General features: G+C 44.7%; 1 protein-coding gene across 5 annotated transcripts in view; it reads left to right on the top strand.

The window, feature by feature from the left end:
- Window positions 1–17,013, top strand: part of LOC146196828 (uncharacterized) — a 303,939-nt gene that overhangs the window by 212,672 nt on the left and 74,254 nt on the right. For 3 of the 5 annotated variants that reach the window (XM_084598552.1, XM_084598553.1, XM_084598550.1), the window contains one exon: window positions 10,787–10,854. The gene's annotated coding sequence lies outside the window, so the exon portion shown is untranslated. The remainder of the gene's footprint in view (window positions 1–10,786; window positions 10,855–17,013) is intronic. The other 2 variants (XM_084598554.1, XM_084598555.1) reach the window with 1 other exon arrangement.

The raw sequence follows: 17,013 nt of genomic DNA, 5'->3' as shown, positions 1-17,013 counted from the left end.
AATGACGGCCGTCTAACCTGCTTTTGAGTAAATTTCATGTTGCATGCAGCCTAATCAATCAAGCGTCCACCAACGCCACGCCACCAAGGTCCATGCGGTGGATGTGAAACGGCCTATCATTACGGCTGGTGCATCACCGCCATCATCGAATGATCAGGGCGGGAGATGGCCTAGAAAACTTCTGTGCTGTCTCAGGCATCACGGATGCCGAAACTGTTGCCACCGATAATTGTATAATGTAAGAAAAAAGGGGAAAAAATAAGAATGATCGCCAAGAAATGAATATAGAGAAAAATATTCCCAATTGCTACCCTTGGATCCGGTGACTGCTGTTTCTATTTTATGTCAAATGTTTCGTGCTATTTATCTTCCAGGAGCCATCCGTATTGACGAGACTGCGTCGCTTAGGGAATGAGAAAGAAGACTGCACTTTAATGCGCTATTCAATCACGTTCGTTGTGTTTGTTTTCACGGGGACCAAACTTCGCATACAATAGGAGGACATGCCATAAATTCTTGTTGGAAAACTTCAATTCCGGCAAATGATTATTACATCGGACGCGAAAGTCGTTAGTCGCGAGCTAGGTTATTTACTTGCATCTCCTCACTCATTGCGAGTCCAAATGGATGACCCTGAAAATGCATTTCCTTCAGAAGACTCGAAAAACTAGTGATCTAATCAGACCAGTTTGGATAACGCAATTTTGTGTATGTATGGCGTCATATAATAATCAGTTGTAACAGCTCAGCGAGATGAGGGGGGGGGGGGGGGGGGGGGTTGATGTAGGCAGTTGTGAATGCATGCATGGAATCGTATGTAATCGCACCATATACACTTTATTTTTTTTTTTTTTCCAGTGTGGACAGCTTGAGGCGGTAGCTACGTAAACGAATGTTGATCCTCGGTCTTCATGGTTTCCCAACTTCAGCCCGTTCCACTTTTTCCTTTGCGATCATTTAATTTCACGGCTGGCGAGGAGTCTTGCAAACATTTTTTTTTTTCTTATGAGCCTGTAATGCCTGTTTTCAGTCGACTGTGTCTAGTCTCGCGGAGGCACTAATGTTATGCGCATCCGAAGCGCGCATCGTATCGGCTGAGATCTTCGTCGAAAGGCATTTAAAAGTGAAGGAGGCGTTGAACTTGCGGCGTGACATTCTTCGTTCTCTTGACGTATACGCTACAATTTCATTGACGTGCACAACGAAGGGGGACGACGAGCGAACCACTTGTCTTGAATCGACTTCGTAAATTCGTAGTCGAGCGACTCCGTAGTCGCAAGTAAGCGTCGCTTGTACGAAATGTATGCGCCATAGCTGCCAGAGCTGCAAAATAAATCAAGGACAGACGCGGAGTAGAGATGTTGAGCTGTGCTCTCATAATTTATGCGCGCATAACTGTAATAGTTAAGATTGTTGAATTTCCGTAGTTTGTTAACTGAGCGCCTTCTCCGTGCCTCATTTTGTTACCTCTGTGCCTCGTTTTCTTCCTCTATAAATGTCGCTCTCAATTCGCTGCTCTTGACTACCCTTGGAGCTGCGGGATTCGAAAGCGGGCGGTGCTGCCTGCAAACCAATAACTTTTTGTTTTCCAGCCGAGACCTTGATTGGAAGGCAAAAAATTAGATATATTTTTGCCGTCTGTTTTATTTTCTACCTCAAACTGATTTTTACTTGAATAGTGGGTAAATTCTGAATAGAAAGCGAAATGGTATGACAACCCTGAAGACGCTGTTCGATGATCGGCTGCGTAACAATTTCGATTCGAAAGCAGATAACTAGTGGCGCCACATCGAGGTCCGTTTTTGGTTGTCTCCCTGCTACAATGTTATCTGTTACGCTTTGTTCCACTTGCCTCTTTTCGGAGGCTGTTGCGAGGCCAACCTTATGGGTGCCATAGAGTATTGCCTGCACCGAGAGATATTCGTGAGATGTAGTTGGCAATGCTTTCGCCTTAAAATAGTGTTAATTGAAGAGATTAGTGCCTAATGCCATTTTATTGTTGTTACAGATAAAAAACGTGAAATGATCGACAAGTAAAAAAAAAGGTGTATTTGCATCATTATTTTCCCTGCGACAGAAAAAAAAAGAAAAAAAAACAAAAAACGCGGTATAACGAAATTTTTTTGTCAATTTACAAAAACTTTCTATCATTCGTAAACAGAAAAAAAAACTGCAAAATCACAGAAAGAATTAAAAGAAAAAACAGAAAACATAGCAGAAGAGAAAATATCTGCCAGAAAATTTCTGAATTTTTAACAAACATTTTTTACAGTGTAGTACGTTACCATGTGTGGTCGCCCGTCACTCAGCTGATAACGGGCGCGCGTAAATGAAAACACCGCGGGCTTGCCTGTATGACAACGACCGAACAGTACGAAACAGCCTCCTCCTAGGTCGGCCATTTCTTACCCCGCCATCAGCTAGCTCTCTTCTTCACTCCTGCCGCCGGTATAGGCTGTCGTTTTAAATGTCACCTCAGGCCATGCGCGCCTTCTTTTTGCGCCGGTATTGAAGAGGGAAAGAGAAAAATCGCGCCAGCGTATCGACATTAGCATTTCGCGGCTGATTAATATTCATTAGCCCGCGCTGAGTTCGTGCGAGGCGCATTCTCGGCGGACCGTTACTCTTCGCTCGTCATTCATATGATCCGCTGCAGCTGTTCGTACAACTGTCGCGCATGCGCGCCACGGTGGGGAGGGGAAGGAGAAACCTATGTTGAAGGGACTGACTTTTTATTGGATGGCTACATAACAAAAGACAGCTCGAGGCCTGATTTGGATTCATGTCTTCGGTCTTTCTTTTCTTTACCGAGATGCAGTAGCCTTTTCAGACGCCAAGGTGAAAGCGGGCAAACGGCGACAGCGGCAGAAGCGATATTTGAGGCGCGCTCACCCGTCCAGACGGAGACAAACTCGAATGTGGGAAGAGCTTCTTAAGAGCCTCGAGTGAGTGAACGCGGACAATTCGTCATCGCGAACTATAGTTCTTTGACGTTGTTTTTATCGCAGCGACCTTTCCTATTCTTGTTCTGCCCTTGACATTTTCGATTAAAGTACAAAACATTTTCTTTTCTTCGAAGAGCATGCGATTTAACATGCTCTATACTTAACTCAGGAATAATAATAATACTACTACTACTAATAATAATAATAATCAGCGATCGGCGCATATTTGCCAATACGTAGCGGTATCTGAAGTTCTTCAGAGGAATAGGATGCTTATGGCCACCAACTCTGATGTACTGCGTTTTGTTTTCGTGCGCCTCCTGTTAGTCGAAATAATGATTAATGAACGTTTCCTTAATCTTATCCTCGTAAGCTTGACTATGGCCTTTCTGAATGTTGGAGCAAAGATTATGTCAAACAGAAAAACGAAAGTAAAAGGTTTAAAATGAGTAAAACACGCACACAAAAAGCAAACTGAATGCAACGTCACGGTAGCAGACACGCGAAACAACACTGACTGGTAAAATATGTAACACTATCGCAAGGTTCGACAAACGGTGAATTGGAGGTCGCATGACGTCATTGTTAGGTACGGGTGTACGATGTACTCAATAATATAATGCAGTGAGGGGAGGTAGGCGGGTCTGCATGTTCAGCTCTGAATGAAATGGCTCGGGAATGCGTATTTCATATTTCGGCACCTTTCCATGAGCCTCTGTACTGTAAAAGCTAATTTATGCAGGTTGTGAGAAATCTGCCTCGACAATAAGGGGAGTTTATTTCTCCGGAATACGCTTATTGGTCATATATCACGGAAAGTGATTTTAAATGCGAGTCGGACGTGTCGGGGCGCGACCATACAGGCAAAAGGAAAGTACAGGACAGGCACAGGGGTTAAATAAAAAAAAAACGATGACGCAATCGAAAAGAAGTAAAATACGTTGTCTGACAAAAGAAAGCGGCTACCGATTGCCTCCTTTTTTATATTCTGGATCGTAGTGACCTATACTTTCTAAGTAATGGCACATAAATTCAATTGAAATATGCCCATTTTTATCGCAGATCACTGTATGCAATTGCTCGGCCGGCTTCGACACGTCGTCTAGGGGTCCATCGTTGTTGCGTTTGCTAATCCCTCGTTGGTTTTAAACATAGTCGCGAAGTGTCCAAAAGCATGCGCCTTCGCTTTTAAAAGTTATTCGCATCAACAGTTTTCGGTGCAGGTCGTTGGAGGTCGGAGTAGTCTCCGTCCACTGGTTACTGCGCAGCCGACAACCCAGATTTGTGCCACTTGTTGAGAAATTAGTCCTTTGCATTTTCCTTGTCATACCGCGTCTGTTGTTTCCTTGAATGTCTCAACGTTGATGTAGTGCTTTTTTTATCGCCTCCTATTGTCTGTGTCTCTGAAGAAAACATTGCTCAATCGCTGACATCTATTTTGGAACAGTTACTCGAATTCCCCTGGTCTTCTACTAGTAAGCCGCAAGATATTCTTCGTGGGCGCCCATTTAGTGTTTGCTTAAAGTGCCACTGAAATGCTACTTGGGATAAAGTAGTAACGAAAGCAATTCATAGAGGTGGTCTTTGTGAGTATTTTACTTAGATTTCAAAGCTTTACGTGGAGCCGATAATTTGCAAATGATTTTGTAAACTGGTCCTGGCGACCGCTCGCAGCCGATTTGGGCGATGTATATCCGCGCGCAAGCCTCCCCACTGACGTCAGAGAAGCTGCTGGACGCGCCCGCTCTTTGGACGCTGCAATTGATATCCCGTGCCGACCGGAAAGTGAATTCTTCACAGTAGTTTCTCCGCTAGTGTTTGGAAACTGACTGTAGTCTTTTCCGCAGACGTTCAAGGTAAGAGGACAAATAACACTACGAAAAGTCGTCACATGTACGAACCTTGCTCTTAAAGGGACCAAGAAAGGCTGTTTACTAGAATTATTAAACGCATGCAAGCAATAGGTATCCCATCAATCTTCTCTGCAACGCAAATATTTTTAAGCTAGCTTTATTAGCGTCGAGCATGTGGGCGATTGAAAATGATATTCCTCCTCTTCCCCCTAAACTCAACCCACGCCGGCGCACAATATATAAAAAAAAAAGAAAAAAAGCAAAGTCGAGACAGCGCCAGCGGGACGAGGCGTGGCTGGCGCTGTCTCGACTTTGCTTTTTTTCTTTTTTTTTTTATATATTGTGCGCCGGCGTGGGTTGAGTTTAGGGGGAAGAGGAGGAATATCATTTTCAATCGCCCACATGCTCGACGCTAATAAAGCTAGCTTAAAAATATTTGCGTTGCAGAGAAGATTGATGGGATACCTATTGCTTGCATGCGTTTAATAATTCTAGTAAACAGCCTTTCTTGGTCCCTTTAAGAGCAAGGTTCGTACATGTGACGACTTTTCGTAGTGTTATTTGTCCTCTTACCTTGAACGTCTGCGGAAAAGACTACAGTCAGTTTCCAAACACTAGCGGAGAAACTACTGTGAAGAATTCACTTTCCGGTCGGCACGGGATATCAATTGCTGCGTGGGTTGGCAAATTCAGCTTTAGTGTAAATAGAGAGAATCCATTTTTAAACGCAGTCTACCTTTACAGCTTTGTATGCCTCTGCCTTTTATCTTTATCCGCGTAAGTTTCATACTTCTCTCTCGAAATTAAGTAACGAAATTAGCCGAAGTTCATAAACGGATCACACATCTCTTGGAAAGGAGGGAAAGGGGAGAGAGCGTAGGAGTGAGAGAGCTTCCACAGTGTCCCGCTTGTAGTACGGCTTCTTTGAAGTTGCTGGACAGCGATGAATTAAACATTTATTTATTTATTTATTTATTTATTTATTTATTTATTTATTTATTTATTTATTTATTTATTTATTTATTTATTTATTTATTTATTTATTTAAGTACTCTAAAGCCCAAGTGGGCATTATATAGGGGGAGGGGGGGGGGGGGGGGGCTTAAAAACAGCGCAATACACAATCTTGACATGTATTAGTTAACAAATGTACTTAAGAATTATACACTGCACTACATTCACTAATGGATATCTAGGTTCAGGAAACAGCACTCACTGCTTAAGAAAACAATAGTGAAAACAATATTAAGGTGAATAGAGACAACCAAGGTGCCCTGAAAGTTTTGTTTGACATTGTGATAAAGTAGTTTCAGTAGCTATATCACTCGGTAATGAGTTTCAGTTATCTTTAGATAACAGTATGGGTGAGGTTCGATATTGTGAGGTATGAAATTCATTACGTTTACGCAGTATCAAGCGCTTTGGGCGTACGGTCGGCAGCGGCCTCTTTTTTTTTTTTTTTTTTTCGACGGGTAATATCCTAGTTCGGGTGTATAAGATTTTCTCCTCGCGCTAACGTTAACGTAGTCAAATAGGATGTTAGAAGGGGCATGTTGCCGGAGACTGCGCCGGTTCGAATGACTGCGCTCGCTGCCTATAGGGAACGGTTAGAACACGTGTATTTGTTGCCGTTGATCGATTTCGCGCGTCTAGATGATGCAAAATTAGAACGCTGGAGGGCGAGTTTGGCTTGGAGTAACCTGTCAGTTTGCCGATAGATGTCGCTTTCAGGCTTCCTGCTGTGTGTTGCCAATAGCACACCTGCGACGATCGTGCATTGTGCCCCCGGGAACGTCGGCGAGTACAAGAGGGAGTGCGTGTACAAATAAGGAGGAGGGTGTAGGATGTAGCAGTGAGAGAGAGTCGGATGTCGTGGAGGTGAGTGAACCGATCGACCTCGAGGCTGCCAATTGTTTCCCGTGAAAACATGCCCCCGTTTCGTCGGGGTGGTCGTCGCTGAAGTCAAACAGTCGCGCGCGCGGTCCACTTAACGGCGACTCCGCATACCTTTATTTCGAAGGGAGCCTTTGTCGCATATATCCAGCGCGCGCGCGATGTGTTAGTACGGTCGCTTTCGGCATAGCGTGCAACGCGCAGGCAGCGATCGTCGCGCAGTTTGCGCGTTGCGCTGACACGTCGTGATGATATACGCTGTAGTACGGCTTAAGTTGCTTCCATTGGCGGATAGATGGAGGACTAATGTGTTCAGATGCAAAGCCACAGAGCTATCATTTTTCACGAAGAAAGCTCCGGCTACATATGAGAAAACACAGTATTTATCATTTAATAAGTACCCAAATGAGCGCTAGGCGGACTTTCCTGTCATCCAGAAGAGGGAGTGAGTAAACGTTATTAAATGCTTGAGAATCTTTTATCTTCGCCTCTTCAGCCGAGGCTGACAAGCGGTTGGCGCCCCCAGTTTACAAAATGTTTACAAAATAGGGAAATTAAAGTAAGGGCGTCTTATTTTCCCATCTGGCTTCGCTTGCGTAGTGCGGATTACATTAGAGAGATTTAGCTTACCGTGATCCGCGATCCGCCACCGTGACACTCTACCGCGCGTGGGCGGAGCGTACAAGCTGATTGGTCCCGACGCGGCAGGTCTCTGTGCCGACATCCAGTATGTGGCGCCATCTATCGGCGTCAAGGGGGTCTGGGCATGCGCGGTGGCGGATCACGGTAGCGGATCGCGGATCACGGTAAGCTAAAACTCTATTATCTGGCAAAAGCGCTAACTGCAATAAAATATCTTGCGACAGCAGCCAGAGGTTGCCTTACATTAAAACGGATAGCTGGTAGCTAACTTACTCATAATCAAGGAGCTACAAAAAGACGAAGAAGGTACCTAGTCCCTCATCCGTCATTGTATGCGGTCATGTGTCGTCTCGGTCGCTTCAATTTCTTTTTATTCTTAGCTTTTTAACGCGTGCCGTGCTATTAGTTCACTACCTTTTACTACAGCTGGATGCTTTAAGTTTGCGCGAGTCCATATAGCTTATAGCGCGCAGGACTTCATACATGCATAGCAGCATTTTTTGCACCGAATGCCAGATGTATCCACCACTCCTTCCAGAGGTGAAATGGCTCGTGCCAGTCGCCAGATTACGATGTGGGGATTGAACGAGGTTGCGTCATACTGCACATTTTGTTTACATAAAGAAAGCATACAACAAGCTTCACCTTGCAAAACAGTTTTAAGAAGTATGGAGATCATGCCGACACCAAGAACGTTTCGCAAAAACGATCTTAATCCACATTCGCATTGGACATACGCACACAAACATTTGTGCAACCTTCTTGCACACAGGAACGGGCTTGCAGCAAGCTCGACTCCCTTTTCACGCATGAAACTTGCGTAACCGCGAAAAAAGTATTTCACACCGTTTTACTTACTTCTCGGGGAGAACGTAGTTGCAGACATTTCATGCATGTTTTAATCGACTTGGTGACTTGAATGGTGACTTGATTCGGAAGAAGCGGGGTTGGGTCACTTTCAGGCGCCTAACGAAAGATACATTTCTGACCCTGTGTTTGGCGCATGGTAGCATATTGGCTTCTTCGTTGCGAAAGCGAACAAACTGAAGGAAGCAGCACTCTTGGGCAGTTAGCTTGCAATGGCGGCCACCGTCTTTCATCATTGCTAAAGAACCATAAATTATCCATAAATTAATTGGATCCTGGGCTACGTACGTCTAAACCATCATTTCAGCTATAGCACGTATAAATCGCATAAGCGCATAATGTACAGTTATTGGTTGTGATTATTAAGGCTGAATCGCATGCACGCGAAAACTCACGCGAACGCGAACGCGACGGCGGCACGCGTCGCGCGAAGCCTTCGCGCGAACAGAAATGCATGTGTCGCTTGGCTCGTCGCTCGGATCTGCCGAAATAGAAAATTTCGCTCGTTCGCCCGGAAGTAACCGTACGTCACTGCCGCTCATTTCGCATGCTTTCTTTATTTTGTCGTGTTGCATTGTGATTGTGCATTACCGCGTAAACATTTCGCTTTGTACGAACAATGGTGGATAGCCAAGGATTCAAAGAGCGTCTAATCGCAACCGAAACAGTAGAAACAAGGGGTCACGTGACTATTCGTGCCGATTACAGTGCAAGTTCACACACATTCGATACGGTTTGCTGTAAATACATTTTACTTTGCCATGTTGTCGCAAAATAACGTCAATTCTTGCAATCGTTATGACTCTTGTTAGATTTGGTAATAGTTTTGCGGTGTACTAAGCCACTAAGCCAGCCAAATGCCAGCGTTGTCGTCGTTTCGCTCGGTTCGCGCTGTCGCGTGCATGCGTCTTCCCCAGTAGGCGACGGAGCGAACCATGATCGCTTACGCCGCGCCGCCTTGTCGCTTCGCTCACTTTTTCGCTCACATGCGTTTCCCGCTTAAAACGTGACTGCGAACAGTGTACTGTGAACGGCAGCGCACCAATAGCCGTAACTTTAAATTGTCGTGAACTGCCTATTTCTGAACTGTAAGAAGCGGAGGCTCAGTATACCTGTAGCGTTGTTTTTGCGCCTAAGGTCGCGGGGTCGATTTCCTGCCGCAACGGCCTTATCAGATTATTGAAGGCCCTGGCCATATCTGGCCGTATGCCATGCTGCGCCAGAGCGCACAAGAAATGAAAAGCGCGGCCAGTCGCAACAAAAATCTGGATCCTGCCAGTAGGGCGTCTCTCATACTCCACGTGCACTTCCAAGACGTTTTGAACACCTCATTAACTATAACGAAATAACAACGCACTACAGACTGAGCAGGAGGGTCCTACCACCACCAGACCCCACGTTAGGCAAAGAGGAAGCAGCAGCATGGAGAAATTTGAGCTACAGACAAATATATACTCGAACCCAGTTCTAGTCAATCATATATGGCCGATCAAACGTATGTTCATCATGTAAGGAAAGGGGATCACTAGATCACATAATATGGCAATGTGCGAAGTCACCAGGCAGGGCTGAAAATATAACTAAAGACACCTGGGAGACCCTTCTGCCAAGCTCTGACCCCTAGAGAGAAATTGTTCGACTGGCCGAAGATGCCGGCGGGGTCCAAGAACTTACGGCCTGCAACTAAGGCGACTGTTCCACCTTCCGGGTCTAAACCCCGAAGAGCGGGATGGTCACTATGTCGGACAAATAAAAGTTCTCTCTCCGCGTAGCATTAGGAATTGTCGGCTACCGGATTTCTATTCCCGTAACGTTGTTAGCCACAAAGTCATTCAAGAGCATTTTTTCCATTCTTTTATTCTGTAGCGTTAGAAGTGTCTAAATGTAAAATTTTTGGCTCGCGTCCATCGTTGGCGTCCGTTTGACCCAACCGGAACGTGTGACCCCCCCCCCCCCCCCCTTCGCCCCTTAATTCCTCTCTGCTTATCTGGAGACGAGGGGATAGAGAACGGATTAAGAAAGACGCAGCAAAAACCAACCAAGCAAAAGGGAAGAATTAAGTCATAAATGGAATGGAATCGGAAATGGAATAGAATATGAACTTAATCTTTGTAAGCGAGTAAAAAGACAATGGGATCAAAACTGCGCTAGGATAGAAATTCTAACGTATTCGTAAGGGATAGAAAAGTACTTTTAATTTCAGGGGCAGCAATTCACTTAATCCCCCTTCCTTCTCTTTTTTTGTGTTACCAATTAAATGGCTCGTTTTCTGCTGCGTCGTATCTTTGCGCCGGCACTGCTCTCTTTTAACTCCCTGTTGACATTAAATTAGTAATGTGAAGGTGTTTCATTTTCCTGTGCCTACGTTTGTCGCCCCAGCCTTACGTCGTTCCGCTTAGGCCCCATCATCTTTTAAAGCGAATCAAGTCATTAGCATTAATATGACATAATCGATGAACCCGAGACAGTGCGTTCACTGTTCTCAATTTTGCCTACTCTTTTCTTTTTATATCCCATCCTATACAGCACGATCTGACGTGACATTTCATTTCCTCTTTTTTTTTTTCTTTTTGCTTTTTTTCCCAGGCTCCGAGGCGACGCGTCTCGTGCAAGTTCGGGACAGCTGGAGTTGCGGATTGCGACCAATAAAGTAGGTGAGTGTCACGCCTCATTATTTGCATAGAATCGGGGGAAGTATACGGCAGGGAGGATGGAAACGCGGCACTACACTAAATCATTCCCGCCGAAACTTGCTTACCTTGTCGCCTGTGTAAGGGCTACGAGAACAGCGGGTCGCGGCCACCGAGAGGTTTTGAAACGAAAGGTGCGGTGTTCTGCTAGCTTTTCGTCACTATTTTGTTGTTTTTATTCTGCCCCGAATAAGTTGTATCCCGTAAAGAGTTAGTGAACGTTACATGGGATGAACCACTCGAGCATCCCTCGGTAGCATAATTTGGAACAAACTGTCGGAAACCACGACGACATTTTCTGTTGCTACAATATTTTCTTGGAGTACCTTGGGACATTGTCGTGTTTCAAGAGTAGATTTTCTCTACTAGCTATTCAGAGTTGTGCGTATTGCGCGGTCCTTTTTAGTAGCGAGGGCCAGTCTGCCTTGGTAACAGCAGACTCGGCAACAGTACGAATAATATGCCGGGTATCCCAGCTAACTTGGACCAAGGTTTTAAAAAATAGTTTGCCCTAGCACATTGAAACATATTCAGAGATGTTCAGAGTCACCCATGCTAACCTCCAGTTTTTTCGTTCACTACAGTTGGCTAATTAGTAAATACTAATTAGCCAACTAATACTAATTAGCTATTTTTAATTTTGGCTTGAGAGAAAAAGTATCAATGCAAAAGTTGTAGATCTTCTCGAAAAACGAATAGCTACGTTTCTACTGGACGACGAAAAAAGTTACCGCATTTTGGCCCAAAATGCGGTCCTGTTTTTCGGCTGTGAATTGATAGCGAGTTTTAGCGAACTGCTACCATATATGCCGCTGCTATTGGCCGCCAACAGTGCTTGCGAACATCGTCCGTCGTCGTGTCCGGTGTTTCAAAACTGGGCTATGTGAAGTGGCCGTATGTTGGAAGGGCTGCCCACAGTGGTATACGAGAACGCTCAGCTAAAGAAATGATTTCGGGAATTATCGACGGTGAATTTGGATCGGGCCAAAGCGTTCATCACGTTGCCTACACTTTTATAAGTTGGTACATAAGTATAAGAAAACCAGGGAGAGACCAGTACGTGCTTCCGGCATTGTTGCTCTTATGAAAGCCGAGCCATGTAATTGCAGATAAACAATCTTCTTTGATTTTTTGTTCTCTGATTCTGAATTTCCTAATATTTTTCTTTATGAAACTATTTTAGTGACCGCCTGCGAGAAGGGAAAAAATATTTGTACGAACACTTGTTTTCACTTCAGGTGTATTCATACAATGAGGCATAACAAATATATGGGCAGTATTCGCAGTTAGCACAGTGCGCGTTCTATACTCGGGGCTATTTTCGCAACCGCTGAGAAGCGCAGAACAGATAAAGCTTGTTGTTTTAACCTAGAGAGAAGGCGTGGGAAAACAGTCTCGCTATCGGTCATGGAACTCTCGCACCGTGAAAGCGCAAGCCGCGCAGGGTCGGTGCTAATACTGTTTATGAAAGCTGTTTTTCTTGCTCTAGCGCTTCTTAGCTTCCATATTCGGAACGATAGGTACAATTCAAGGAGGAACATTCTCTTGAGAATAGTACGTCGTAACCGGAAACGGTAGCGTTCGCTTACTGCCCAGAAACGCCATCCAGGGAGTGCTTTTGAAAGCATTTACGAGACACGCGCAGCTTTAGATAATGAATGTTGCAATATGCTACAGAAGGGAGTATTAATAAATAACGAATCCTCTATGTATACGATGTGGGTCTGTGGGACTGTTTACTGTGGGAGCGCCATTACTTCGCAAGGAAGCATTCGCTACGAATGTCTTCGGGGGACTGTTATTAATAGAGTACTATTGATGGCAGTTCTTACTCTTAATTGTAAGAGAGCATCTTTAATTTGAGTGTGCTGCCTTATTGGGCGTGGGTGAGTGGGCGTACTGCGAATACGCTTGCCATGGCACGCCACACAGGGAATACGGGGCGAGAATGAACTCCATCTGGGAGAGGATGAACATGAAATGTGAAACTTTTTAAAAGTTTTCTTTGTTTATCAGAAATAAGTCAACCTAATTGACGAGCATTTAATTGCGGGCCGGGACACAATCCGCGCCCAACAAGCAGAGAGTCCAACAGAAAACGCGCTGACAAAACATTCAGAACGAAGCCGTATTCTGTGGAGTGACCGCAGGGTCTGGGGTACATGACATTCACTTCTCACGCCAATACTCCGTAGCTATGGCACCATTTCTTGCTTTCTTCGTGGTGCTCAATATACCGACGTCGTGGTAAGCTTATCCGCAAGAATTTTCTGCGCAGCAGGTGGCAAGCAGTCTTTCATAAAAGGAAACAAAAAGGGGAGGGGGGGGGGGGCTGTTTTGGCCGACATTTTTGGTCTACGTCGCACAAGCTGCTATCGGGGCAGCGGTTCTAGAACACCATTATCTCTTCAGATGTAGTTTATTAACCTAGTGTATTTTTGCCAGACCTTTATTATTGAATCTTTCTGCGGCGAATGCTGTGCTTGAAAACAAAAGTTTTGTTTTCACCGTTGTGGTTTGTTAAACACGGCATCGGAATCTGTTTACACCTAGGGATATTCCTCTAGAGAATGTTAGCTTCCGCTACGTAACGCCGCCTTATTGTTACATTTGTTTTTCCCTAAGCTCTGAATTGTTTAGAAGTAAACGAGCTACTTGTAGCCTGCAAAATGCCTTTCGTGATGCGATGAAAAATTAAGTAATTAGCGCCGCAATTTGAGCGGATAACATCAGACTGGTATATTCTTTTAATTTCCTCTGATTGCTAGTCACTTTATATTTTACTTGGGGCAGTGTAAGAAGCTCTAATTTTCCTTTTCTTTATTACCATTTTCATTTTATGCAGACACTGAATAAATGTGCGCATTCAGGATTCTTTTGAAGCCGTTTATTAAGAGTGCCGTTTTTATCTTTAAATTATCGGACTGCGTAAGCTCACAATTTCTAGCCTTGTAAACTGTATCGTCTTTGGTTGACAATTCATTAAGTCTCTCAGGGCATATTAGCTCTTTAGGAGCGGCGTCAACGGTCTCAACCCGGAAATCAAGTGCAGCTTCAGCATCTGCTAAGTAAAATTCTGTTCCCTCGCCCAACTTCGAGTTATTTGTTTTTTTTTTTGTTTTTTTTTTCAAATATGCCGTTAGAAAGAGCCTGTTCGAAGTTTTCTTTCTCTTCTTCTTCTATCTTTTTTTTTTTTTGCGGCATTGGTAAATTTACTTTATGTTGGGTGGAAACTGAAAGTACATCGCTTAAATTAATTGTTATTCTAATTCCTCGGCTAGTTCTAATTCATTTGGCAATCACTGGCAGTGGGAAGTAAGCTGGTGTTGCAGGTAATGTTGTCCCGCCGATCGTGGTGCAGTGGCTAGGGCGCGCACTGCCATGCCCAAGGATGGGGGATGGAATTCTGGCCGCGGCTGCTGCTTTTTCGATGGAGGTGAAAAGCTTAGGCGCCAGTGTGCTGTACGTTGTCAGAGCTCATTGAAGAACCCCAGGTGGTCGAAATTTCCGCAGCCCTTCCCTACGGCGTCTCCCATAGCCTAGGCTAAGTCGCTTTGGGACGTTAAACTACAATAAACCAACCAACCCGATAAATGCGCCTCACATATACTCGTATAGAATCCACATAAGAATCCACAGCTGTTCCTTTTTTTTTTTTTTTCGTTCCACTCCTTTTCTACCGGACAACCTTTGAAGTTCGACTCTAGCCACCTAATGATTTTGCGTAACTGCTTTTAATTGTCGATGACTTCACAGGAGGCGGCTGCGATCGTGAAAAGGACACGGAACCAATCGATAAATGAGTCGCTTCGAAATTCAGCCTCAGGGCTGTCGAATTTTGGTATCACGGCTTCCGAACACATTACTCTTTTCCTTCACTTTTATTGCCGCGGGAACCAGCGCTGCGGGCTTACTTTATTGTTTGTTCTTATTTATATTCCGAGTCATTGTTTGCACGTCACTCGGGAAGCCCTTGCGTGAAAGTTCGAAAGAACAGCTTAATAATAATAATAATAATAATAATAATAATAATAATAATAATAATAATAATAATAATAATAATAATAATAATAATAATAATAATAATAATAATAATAATGTTTCTTGAGGAGCACTTAAACCGCGCCATCAGGGAAGGGAGGAAGATGGAAGTGAAAGCTGCAGAAAGAGAACGAGGTGCCGTAGTGGAGTGCTGCGGTGTAATTTAGGCCGCCTGGAGACCTTTAACGTGCACTGACATCGCACAGCACATGGAAGCCTCTTTGTTTCGCCTCAATAGATACGAACTCGGGGTGCAACTTCAGATTTCACTTTGGCTTGTCGCAGTGACCTTGACCTTTGACCACTACAACCCCCCCCCCCCCCCCTCCCCCCACCTCCCTGCCCCTTTTTCTCTTACTGCACGGTTAGCAGGTGTCCACGGAAAAGGGAGGTCGATATTACACACTTTCTTTCCTGTAAGTCAATTTACAAATTGTCCAGCGAAACGTGACATGGAGGCCGCGCTTCCTTTTCATCGAAAACCAACTTAAACACCAATTATTAGTGCCACCGCGGTGGCTCAGTGGTTAAGACGCTCGACTACTGAACAGTAGTACCCGGGTTTGAACTCGACCGCCTGCGGTTTTATGCATACTTGTGTCGAATTAGTTCAGGCTCACCTCCATGTGGCACAGTGCACTTGAAAAATCCTTACCTATATTATTTCCTTTCACGACTAAATTTTGTGCTGAGGGGTGGCGAGCTTATTCTTGGCGTATGCAATTTCTTCCACATTTATTATCTTTATCTACTTTATTATATATCGTGTACTTGTCTTTCTATGTCCCTTTTTTGCTTCCTGGCCTATCTTATTTACTCCTCCTGTTTTAAGCTATACGCTATATTTTTCTGTGACGGCCCATGCAGTCTTTCTGTTGTGCTCATATTGCAACCCGCGCCGCGCGTTCCCTTGATATCCCTTTCGCAAAGTCGGGATGTAATATACATCCGTGTTGTGCTTCAAATGGAAATTAAGCCCCGTGGGTGAGGCGCGTGGGCAGAGTCAGGGGATGAAGCTTTATCTCCGAGGGTATACAGTGGGCCCCAATTTGTAAAGGTCGCGACATTTTCGGCGGACGAAAGAGACATTTGCTGTAGTGCATGAGTTTGCCCCCGCGGCCAGTTTCGTGCCGACGTTCAGAATCCGATTTTGTATACGTGGGCGTCGATCTTGTGTTCTCTGTGAACACACCCTGGAGCGGCCACCTTATGAAGGCATGCGCCCACATTTAACCTGCTTTAGAATACCAGATTTATTTGTTTATTTATTTGCGGTTGTGTGTGCATGGGGTCAGAACTTAGGACAACAGGGATGCATGTTCGCAATGAGTTAATTTAGGTGCACCACTGATCCACTGATTAGACAGCACTGTTTTTTTTTTTTAATTCTCACTCTGCATATAGAATGTAACGGGACACTGATACAGCAAGACGAGAACGAGCTCGGGAAAAAGTATGGAATGGAATTAAGCTGGCAGCTAGTCGGAGACCATTAAATTCTGTGAGCACAGGGGACACATTGTCCTGTGCAGTTAAACAGAGGTTTCTTGCCGCATTCCTTTCCGCCCACACCGAAAGAGCGGTTAACACTCATTATCTCAGACTTCAGATCGTGATACATACAGAAAGCAGTACACCCGCCTCGGTGGCGCAGTGGTTAAGATGCCCTACTACTGCACCGGAGTACCTGGGTTCCAACCCGACCGCCAGCGCCCACGTTTCGATGGAAGCGAAAAGCAAGGCGCCCGTGTGCTGTGCGATGTCAGTGCACGTTAAAGAACCCCAGGTGGTCGAAATTTCCGGAGTCCTCCACTACGGCGTCTCTCATAGTCCGAGTCGCTTTGGGACGTTAAACTCCACAAATCAAGCCAGGTGGTCAAAATGACTCCGTAGCCCTGTACTACGGAACTCTTTTCTCTTTTTTCTTTCAATCCTTCGTTCCTTATACTTTATATAAATAAAAATTATTCTCTCTTTCTCCCTTCCCTTACGTTCGGTTCAGGAGGCTACAGTGAAAGTGTGACAGGTGCAATACTGTCTTTTCATTGTCTATAAACCGGTTTACATTTTTTTTTTACCATC

Source organism: Amblyomma maculatum, chromosome 3, assembly GCF_055883805.1.
Source record: "Amblyomma maculatum isolate TAMU_Amacu chromosome 3, ASM5588380v1, whole genome shotgun sequence".
NCBI classification, from domain to species: Eukaryota; Metazoa; Arthropoda; class Arachnida; order Ixodida; family Ixodidae; genus Amblyomma; species Amblyomma maculatum.
The sequence above is the reverse complement of the archived record's forward strand: the minus strand, read 5'-3'. Positions and strand labels throughout refer to the sequence as shown.